Source organism: Neofelis nebulosa, chromosome 13, assembly GCF_028018385.1.
Source record: "Neofelis nebulosa isolate mNeoNeb1 chromosome 13, mNeoNeb1.pri, whole genome shotgun sequence".
NCBI classification, from domain to species: Eukaryota; Metazoa; Chordata; class Mammalia; order Carnivora; family Felidae; genus Neofelis; species Neofelis nebulosa.
Genome location: NC_080794.1, coordinates 78,718,693 through 78,729,042, shown reverse-complemented (window position 1 = coordinate 78,729,042; position 10,350 = coordinate 78,718,693).

The window sequence follows — 10,350 nt, the reverse complement described above, 5'->3', positions numbered from 1 at the left end:
GCCCCGGCCTGCAGGGGGCGCTGCCACGCAGGAACAGGCCCGGCAGGAAGCCATTTCCTGTCTAAGGGTCATTGAGCCTCCTGAGCGACACTCCCAGGTTCCCCTGTTGTTATCTGTAAACGCTGTAGTGACAGGGACTCTGTCTTCTCTCAACACGCAGCCCACAGTCCATCAACGCAGCAGCCCCTCTGCTCCAAACGACCACGCCGACGCTTCTCGAGCCAGCCTGGGGCTTTGCTTTTTCCCGGAGGAAAACAGCTGAGTCTGCCCTGCAAGTCCGGAGCAAGCCCTGAATTTTAATTCTGGATTTAATGCCATGTGGGTTGAGCCAGGAGCCATCGGGAAGCAGATTAGCAGCCCTGACATTCAGCCTCGGGTCTTTGGGAAAAGTGATGTGAACTGCCACCCACTAAGCCTGGCCCCTGTGGGGGTCTCCCTACGACTCAGGTAGTGCTTTTAGGGAATGACCCCTTCGGGCCAGTTTAACATTTTTCTCGGATCACTCTGCCCACCTAGGAGCACGACGCAGCGAGATGATGGGGAAGCCACAGGAGGGGAAGGACACAGGAGGGGAAGGACACAGCAGAAATAAGGGCTATGATACCCGTGGCCATGGATCCCTAAAGTGGAGGCTTTTCTCCTCAGGGCCCTGGCTGGACGCCAGCGTATGCCCAAAGTCAAAGAGCAAAAGGGAGTCTGAGGAATTGGGGCTTGTGTAAGGATTCTCTGGAAAAACAGAACCAACAGGAGACATATACCTTGGTCTGCGAGCATAATTCCTTCTGGAAACAAATTTGTAATCCAAAGCACTGGTATATCAATGCAAATTTCAAGAACCATTGGCTCAGGTGTGATCACGTGACATTCGGCACCATGTACTACTCGTGTTGTGAGATATCGCTCATTTATGAAGTTAAAATTTACTAGAAATGTTTGCTCGTCTTGAGGAACACTCACAGAGCAAGTTACTCGCGATCCGAGGTTTTACTGCATATATCATCCCGAAGGTCTGAGAGCCAGGAGAACTGATGGTTTAAGTTCCCGTCCAAAAGCCAGCAGGCTCGAGACCCAGAAAGAGCCGGTGTTTCAGTGTGGGTCAGGGAAAGGCAGGGGGAATTTTCTCTTTCTTGCCAGAAGGTGAGCATTTTGTTCTATTCAGGCTTTCAACTGATTGGATGAGGCCCACCCACCTTAGGGAGGGCAATCTGCTTTATTCGGTTTATAGTTTCAGATGTTAATCTCCTCCAAACCCATTCTCACAGAACAGATGCACCCAGAATAATGTTTGACCAAATATCCGATCCCAGTCAAGCTGACACATAAATTCACCAACACATGGCTCAAGGTAAAAAAGAGAAGATACACAGCGTAAAAACACAGAAGTGCTACGCAAGAAGTCACCTTTGACCCAGGAAGAGGCCAAACTGTCCTCCCATTGCTCCAGAGCACGTGCAAAACCAAGTGACGCTGAGTGACCGTAGATGTGAAGTGGACCCCCCCGCCCCCCGGCCAGGGGACCATCCCCAGGGGAAGGGCGTGTACAAAACAGGTACAACTGGGGCCATAGTGAATCAACTAATTAATCAATACGTACATTCAACTACCTTCTATTCTCTAAACAAAACTGTTTATGCTGAAAGTTCTCTTTAGAGATAAATACTGCATTACAAACCATTCACTCAACCCTTCTAACAATTCCAACTCGTTTGGGGAGTCATTCTCCCCTTTGTTCTGGCGGCCGCTAGCTCGAAGGCCCCTGTCTGAGCCATGGTGGACTACGGGGTCTGCCTCAAACTCTCCCACGGGCCTCCCCATTAGAGTGATGGAACCCGGGTCCCTGGCACCTGTGTTCTTTTGCAGCCAGAGTTGCACAGCGTCCTGCCCACACATCCTGGCTGGTGCGGGTGCCACGTGGCCCGGGTGCAGCCGGCCTCGGCCACAGTGAACGCCCGTCCCACCGCCCGCTTTGTTGCACTGACCAAGGTTGGCTGCTCTCCAGTGGTGGCAGGAGGGCACTCACCTTCCTCTGTTTACTCGATGCCACCAAAGGCTGCCGGCCTCCTCTCCGGCACCTCCCTCCGCCCTGGACGGCCAGGGCCAACGTCATTTGTGGGTTTATAGTCTCGCGGCTCATCCTTTTTTGCCATCTTGTATGAGAGGATTTCGATATTTTAATCGCAATGAGACCTTACCGGTATGTCCTCCCCAAATCACCACCCTGAGTCAGAAGGACCTAGGGTTTTAAGGAAGGGGGTAGTGATAGAGAGGGAGCACGTAGGAGGGGTTTCCCTACTGGCTAGACAGGAGCAGCTGAGTAGGGGAGCCCAGGAATCTAGAACAAAGGCCTCCAATGTCCACTGTAGAGATGAGGAATTAGCTGGAAAGACGAACTAGAAGTACAGGTCTGCTCTGAAAATCTTCTAGACTCTGCACACTTAACCACCCAATGGTAAGAAGGGTAGAGTGCTGGGCATATAGACCACCTACCATGTCCCCACGCCGTGCCAGGCCCCGTCGAAGGCATTCTCCTAGTAGTTTCCTTTACAGTTCTCAAAAAAAAAACCCACCTCTATTCTTTTTAAATGTTTATTTATTTTGAGAGAGAGAGGGAGAGCAGGGGAGGGGCAGAGAGAGAGGGAGAAAGACTCCCAAGTAGGCTCTGCACTGTCAGCACAGAGCCAGACGTGCGGCTCAAGCTCACGGTTCATGAGATCATGACCTGAGCTGAAATTAAGAGCCGGATGCTCACCTGACTGCACCACCCAGCCACCTCCCCAAAACTCTTTAAAGGACATATTATTAGCTCATATTTCACACGAAGATAGCAAAGTTCAGGGAGTTTGGATTTATTGACTCATGTATCCCGCAGAGAAACACACACTGGGAGAAACAAGCCCTGGGTAATAACTGACCCCACCAGCCTTCGTGGAGTTCACCGTCCGGTGGACGTTAAAGAAATGAGCCCACAAACAAATGTGCAATGGCACATCCCCATAAAACACGATGAAGGAAGGGTCAAAAGAGCCCCAAGAGAGAATGACAGGGGGGGACCTCATTTAGACAGACCACTCAGGGCTTCCTTCTGGGGGAGCCTACAGTCACCCAGCCAGTGGCAGAATCAAGCTTCTAACCTAAAGCCTGTCCTCCTCACCAGTTCCCCATCACTAAGCAAATGGGGCCAATCACTTGTTCCTTTGATGTCAGTCTCCATGTCTTGGACATATCTGGGGCCGCTGGGGCCCAAGGGTGCCACTGCTACACCCCTACGTCTTACCCTACCTCCCTCCTTCAGCGTGAGGGGTTGGGATAGGTCCAACATGGGAGGCTGGCGATGGGACCATCTAGAAAATGTTGAATGGTAGCAAGATGCTTCGAGGCCCAGATTCCATTCCTGCTTTTGCTACTAGCCAAGGAAGAGACAGCAACATTTTGCTTTGAGCAAACCGTAAGGAGTCCTACCGTGATCAGAGCTGCCATCGACTAAGCACCTACCACATGCCCAGAGCTCAATGGCTGCTTTGAAGGGGCATTGCGGTCTGTGGTGGACCAGCCCCGTTCTTCACGCCTCTCTGCTCCCACGCTCTTGCCGTGGACCAATTGTGGGCAGACTGCTTCCCATCCCTGTCCCTGGGCTCAGCCTGCGACTCACTTTAGTCCCAGGATGTTAGGGGACGAGATGTAAGCAGTGGCCTGAAATGTGCTTGAGCAGTCTTTTCTTGCGTCTCTCCCATTGTTAGGAGAAGAGATTCCCCCCCGCCCCCAGACAGCTGGTGCCACTTGGGCTGGGCCCACAGGGAGAGTCACATAGTAAGACTTGAGGGAGCCAGACACGTGCCTCCAAGCCGAGCTTCCCAGTACACCCAGCTGCAACAGCTGGCCTGACCGGCCCTTGGGAACAGGAGAAATAAACATCTCACTGTGTCTGTCGCTGAGATATGATGGTTGGTTGTTACACAGCAGTAACTAGCCGATACAGCATTTCAGCCTCACCGCGACTGTCTGAAAATAAGCATTATTCCCTGCCGTTTTATGAATGAAGAAGCTGGCATTGAGGCTTATGTGTTGGCCTGTGCCATAAAATCAGCGAGTGGCAGTGTTGGGACTCAAATCGAGGACTTTCTGGGGCCAAAGTCCAAAATGTGGGTATTGGGACTGCTTCAGTGGAATCGTGCAGTGACACAGCGCTCGTGATGACCTAAATTTGGATGCGATATAGTTGCCGATAGGCCGACAGAGCCTGGAGCCGCCCAGTGCACAGCTTATCTCAGCCCCTTTGTAAACTTATCAGTGACGCTGCCCCGCATCTCGTGTATCTGAATTTCCCCTCCTTTAACAGCATTCCAGTAGGTCTTGCAATGTTATCCTTAGCTAGAGATCAAGAGCGGCTTTTAGAACAAAACTTCAGTGTGTGTGTGGGAAAGAAAGAAAGAGAAGGGAAGGAAATTGATCATATTTAAGAGGATACAAACCGCATAGAGGAAAAACAAAATTAAAAAGGATGACTCTTCCGGAAGCTGGAAGGGAGCTGTCATTCCAACTGGGACATCAGTGCGGAGGCCCCAGCAGGTAAGCTCAAGGCAACTGGCAATGCTGACTTGATCCGGGGTGGAAGAGTTAAACCAGCAGCTGGAGAATGAGAGCAGACGCTATGACCCAAGTGCCCTAAAGCTACGCTGTGGAGGAACTCGACAAGTAAGCCAGCTCAAGTTCAGCGCAGTGCTCCAAATTCTTTCTTCCCAGCCAAAGCTATGAGCCACAAAGCCCAACTCTGGGTCTGAGCCACTTTCCAGCTAACTTGGCACCTCACCTCTTCTCCGGCCTGGGGAGGAGGCCCCGAATGAGCTGGAGGGGGGGGGGGCCGCCAGCAGAGGCCTGTGTCCTTACAGCGGGAAGGGTGGCCCCAAGGTCAGGGCTCCGCATTTTCCCCAGGGCTCTGCCACGCACGGCTGAGCCCAGGTGTGTTCCCCTCCATCTGGGCCCGTACCGTTTCCAGGTAGACAAAGGACCACAGGCCTGGGTCGAGGCTAGAGAGGTTCCAGAGAGGCTTCTGGTTTGAATAGAGGCCATGTTGGGTTGGGGGCGGGGGGGTAGAGGAACACCAGGGATAGGAATCCGGGGTGGAGTTGCTTTGGGTCGGAGTTCAGGCTTCCGTCCTCAGCATGTAAACTGGAAGCCAGGAGGGGGTCTGATTTGTCTGCCAGAGGACGTACCAACCCTTCCCGCTTCACCCCTTCAGGCTCAGCTCTCTAGGAAGACCTGGGGACGGGATCAGATGCCCTTGCCCTGAGTTAGGCTGTCCCTGCCGGGAGCAGGCATCTGCTTCCTACGCCCTAAAAACTCAGTAATGGAGACTTGAAGAAAAAAAAGGACAACCACGTGGGTCGCTGAAATACACCATGACCACAGCCTCCTTGCCTCCCGTGTCCCTACACTTGGCTCCGGAGGCCAGTTCTACCAGGGACGGGGTGTGCCTTTCCCTCCTGACGCATCTGGGTCACAGCTTTGCGAAGTGTTTGCTTCTGAGCAGGCTGACTTCAGCAGTGACTAAGCTTGGAAGTCATAAAAGCTGGTAATAAACCTGTCAAGGAGGCTGTCAGCCAGGCCAGGATGCAGACCTTAGGTGTCTTTCGCAGCTGGGTAAGGCCTCTCGCTCCAGTCCCTCCAAGGGCCCTGGGCAGTCCCTGCCTGAAATGTGCTGAGATCCACCGAGCTCATCAGGCCCTCTCCGGTCGGGCCAGGACTGTCCAGCCGGGATCCACCTCGGATATAGATCAGGGCTGAGCCTGGGCGGGAAAAGGGGCCGAGATCAGCGTGACCAGATGACCTCAGTTCATTCTCTGAAGCCCTTTCCGAATCCGGGGGCGAGAAACCGTGGGATTTCCTGAAGGGGGTGTCTCTCCGGGGATTTCCAACTCAGCTCATTGCAACACCTTCTCCTTCATCCTGTGGACTGGTTTTCGCAAACGGTGGCCACGAAACCCACAGTCTGAAGAGCCTGACCTCAGCTCAGCTCAGCTCAGCCGTGTGGCTCGGGCAGGAAGCATCATCTCTGTAAGCCTCAGTTTTGTTCAGCTGTAAAATGGGGACGATAGTCATCACCTGCACTGCCTGCCCTGTAGGCATCTGGCAAGGCTCGAACGGAACAATACATTCAGGGGGTTTGAAGAAGGGCAAAGTGCCACCTAATGCTGAAGAGTAACAAGTCTTGAATTCAACCCATCAGACCTTTACCAAGTGCCAGCTTCACGCCAGACAACGTCTGGGGCCCGGAGAGTCGGAGATGAGGACAAACTACAGTTCCTGCCCTCTTGGGGCCTAGCAGTCTTGCCAGATACTTGGAGGACACAAAAACGTGTCCTGGTAGCAGCACTAACAACATTAATGACGTAGCTCGTTCACTGGGTGCTTACTGTGACCCAGGCTTGAGCTAAGTACTTCATACGCTTAATCTTTGAATAGTTATGCAAGACACGCGTTGTTATTTTCCTTTTGCAGATGAGGAAATTGAGGTTCGGGGCAGGGGGCGGGTGAGGTCGTTTGCCCCAGGTCCCTGAGCTAAGAAGTGGCAGGTCATCTGATTTCAAAATCTCTCTTCTCCAGGGGCACACCTTTTCTAGACTTATCTGGCATTCCCGCGTTTTACAGAGTGTTTCCTTTTATAGCCTTTTGCGGCACAACTAAAGGGCTTTGTGCTTTATTATATCAGTATATAAAGGGGGCGTGTATGTAAGAGCCCTGGTTCTGGAAGGTCTGGTTGGACCCATCTCCCAGACAGGTGGGAGGCCTCTCTCTCATGTTGGTTCCCATGAGTGGAGGTCTCAGCATGCCCTAGCCCAACCTGATGTTTATTTAAAAACGGACTGCCCTCCTTTTCCTGCTATAAAACCTTGAGCAAGTTCTCCCTTGACCACACTCTACTGGTTCCTGGGAGGATAGGGACACCCACTTGAAGCGCTTTCATGGGGAAGAAACAGAAGATAGTGGATGGCAAAGTATGTGACTCCGAGAAAGCCCTCACTACCTGCTCCTCCCCTTTCCTCTTGCCCTCCTTCCTGCCCTCTCTCCCCCACACTGGCTTCTAGACCCTCAAGGAAGAGCCTACCTGCAGCCTTCCCAGCAGACTGAGCTCCTGCTCTGGAAGCTTCTCCTGCTTCTTAGAGGGCTCTGCCCTGCAGAGCTTGGCTTTTTGTACTTGTTGGAGTCAAAGGATAGGGCTGAGGGGGCAAGAGTCATTTCCCCTAGGCTTTGGCTCCCAGGAAAGTGGAGAGATTCTCCAGCAACACAAGATGTCGTAGATACGGCTCCAAACAGATGTCTGAGCCAAACATCATCCATTCCATCAACAAGCACCTGATGGGCTCCTGCTAGGCAGAAGGCTCGGGATTCTAGAGATAAAGCCTTGCTCAAGGGGCCGTCCAGCGCCAGAAGAGACGCATGCTCCTGCCCATGCAATAAAGGGCCACAAGTGCTTCCAAGGAAGTCTTCCTGGGGAGTCACTGGGGCACAAATGAGAGAGGAGGAATGTTCTGCATTGGCGGGGGGAGGGGGTTCAGGACTGGCTTCCGTAACCGGCTCCTCATTGTATGAATTAGAGCATGAGATTCGAGTCTGCCAGCTGGGGCATGGGGGGTGGGCAGTGAAAACCATGGCCTGGAGGCCTTCAGGGAACCATAGGGGATTCAGTGCGGTAGGGCAGAGGGGAGACCCCCCCTCAGGGCTTCAGTGGGGGGTAAGCAAAGGAGCCGGCAGAGGGGCAACTGGCTAGAGAGGTTAAAGGGGGCAGATTTGGAAGGATCATTCTGGGCCATGGGCCGTGGCCTCCTCAGGGGACATTCCACGCTGCCTCTCCTCCCAGCACACGGTGGCTTCCCAAGCTGGAAAATCAGGCCCGCCACGGAGGACACCTCCCAGCAGCCTGGCAATCATCACCACGTTAATTTTCAGGGTTGATTCTTTTTGGCCCCACGAGCCAACTGGAACACGAGCATTTTTCATTTTCCCAAATCACTGGGACCCAAAAGAAAATAAAAAGAAAACGAATAGTCAAGCTTCTCCTTCCCGGAGAAACGGAAAACTTTGACTGCTAGTACCTCGTTTCAGCTGCGTCTAATTCAATGGTTCTCAAGCTTGAGAGCATGCGGGGAATCTCTTGAGGTACCTGTTGCCACGCCAACCCCCGGTCCTCCCTTCGGATAGCCTAGCAGTATAGCCCAGGAACCTGCATTTTAAGTTGTCCTGGGGCTCAAGGACTAGACTTTGCGAAGCCCGAAGTCTGACATCCACATTTTTCACAAAAGTAGTGAGCCAGAGGAGCCTTTCCCCCAGCCTCTCATTTCCTCTTTTTCTTGTGTGACCTCAGCCACCGATTGCATCAGTGAAAGCATCTGATGCTCAGAAAGGAAGAAATCTCCTACATGTGCTGTAACTGCCCCAGAATCCTGGCCTCCAAGAAGGTGGGGGGGGGGAGGGCAGATGTCAGCTGCCATCTGGTCCACTGGTCCACTGCCCCACTGGTCCACTGGTCCACTGGTCCACTGGTCCACTGCCCCACCTTCTTTCTTGCTAAATAGAAGCCCAGCTAGGGGCACCTGGGTGGCTCAGTGGGTTAAGCATCTGACTCCCGATTTCGGCTCGGGTCATGATCTCAGTTTGTGAGATCGAACTCCGCGTCGGGCTCTGTGCTGACAGTGCAGAGCCTGCTTGGGATTCTCTCTCTCCCTGCCCCTCCCCTGCTTGCACTCTCTCTGAATAAAAACTAAAAACAAAAAAGGCCCAGCTCTGTTCAGGGATCAGGCGACCATGTGTTTCATGGCGGGCTGCTCCCTCCCACCTCTAGCCTCAGCCTTCCCCCCTCCCCCCAGGAGGAATCCTGATTGGTCTACATGAAGGGTTTTCAGCATCGGAGTGCCTGGGGAGATTTTAAAGACAGCCACGGATGGATGTGAGATCAGTTAAAACAGAGTCTCTAGAACTGGGACCCGGACGTAGGGTTCTGTTTTGTTTTGTTGTTGTTGTTGTGTTGTTTTGTTTTTTAACTTCCCAGGTGATTCTAATGTGTAGCCTTCGTCAAGAGCCAAACCAGTCCCAGTAGTAATCCCATTCTCCCTGCCAGTGGTTGACTTCAGAATGAGCATATGACATGGTTGAGGCACAAAAGGAGACCTAGAAGGCACACTGCTTCATATTCTTCACGAGGGATGTGAGGAAAAGATATGTCTTCTTCTGACCTCTTGCCCTTAGACATTGTTGTGTACGGTTGATGGCAACCACCTTGTGACCGTGAGGCACAGGCTTACGAAGGTCAATGCTGTAGCCGCCCCCTTATCTGCGGTTTTGCTTTCCCTGGCTTTGCTTGCCCACAGTTAGCCACGGTCTGGAGGCAGATGATCCTCCTCCTGACGTTGTCAGAACACTGACACAACGTCTACCTACGTCCTTTACTTCGTGTCGTCAGGTAGGCGTTTTATCGTCTCACGTCATCACGAGAAGAAGGGTGGGTACGATAAGAAACTTGGAGAAAGACGGACTGCATTCATACGTAACTCTTACTACGGTACATTGTTATAATTCTTTCTTATTATTAGTTATGTTCTCATCCTGTGCCTAGTTTATGAACTTTATCGTAAGTATGTGCATATAGGGGAAAACCTAGTACGTACAACGTTCGGTCCTATCTGTGGTTTCAGGCATCTACTGGGGGTCTTGGAATTATCCCCCCCCCGGGACAAGGTGGGGCTGCTATATGTTGACGATGGCACAGCAGACATATGCCAAGAACAGGAGGCACTGAAGTCAACCTGAGTTCGGATATGTACTCCATCATTAATTACCTACGTGACATCTGATAATCACGTAAGCCTCCTAAGCCTCAGCTCGCTCAGCTTTGATTTGGGGATAATTTTACCTATTACCCATTTACCAAATTTTTGGATTTGGCATACGGATTTAATGAGATAATATATGCAAAAACCCATTTAACAACAGTATCGGTGCCTGTAAGTGTTACTACTCAGTATTGAGTCAGACACGGGGAGTCTGAACTACCAGAACATTCCCAACTTTTCAGTAAAGATAACTCGGTAGGAAAACTAAATGCCTTTCCATGCTTCTCATTGTAAAAGTCAAGAGAAAGCCTTTGCCTGGCTCTCTCAGTGCCTATCTCAAGCCACGTGGTCTCCATGACTTTCCCAGGGGATGGAACGAGCACAACTTCCTATATCCTCTAACAACAGAGATGAGGGCTATCCCTTGTACGGTTACCCGGGGAACAGCACAGACGTCCATGTCACCGCAAGCTGCTCTGGCTGCCGCAAACTTGGATCCTCAGAAGTCCAGGGTGCCTGTTGTCTG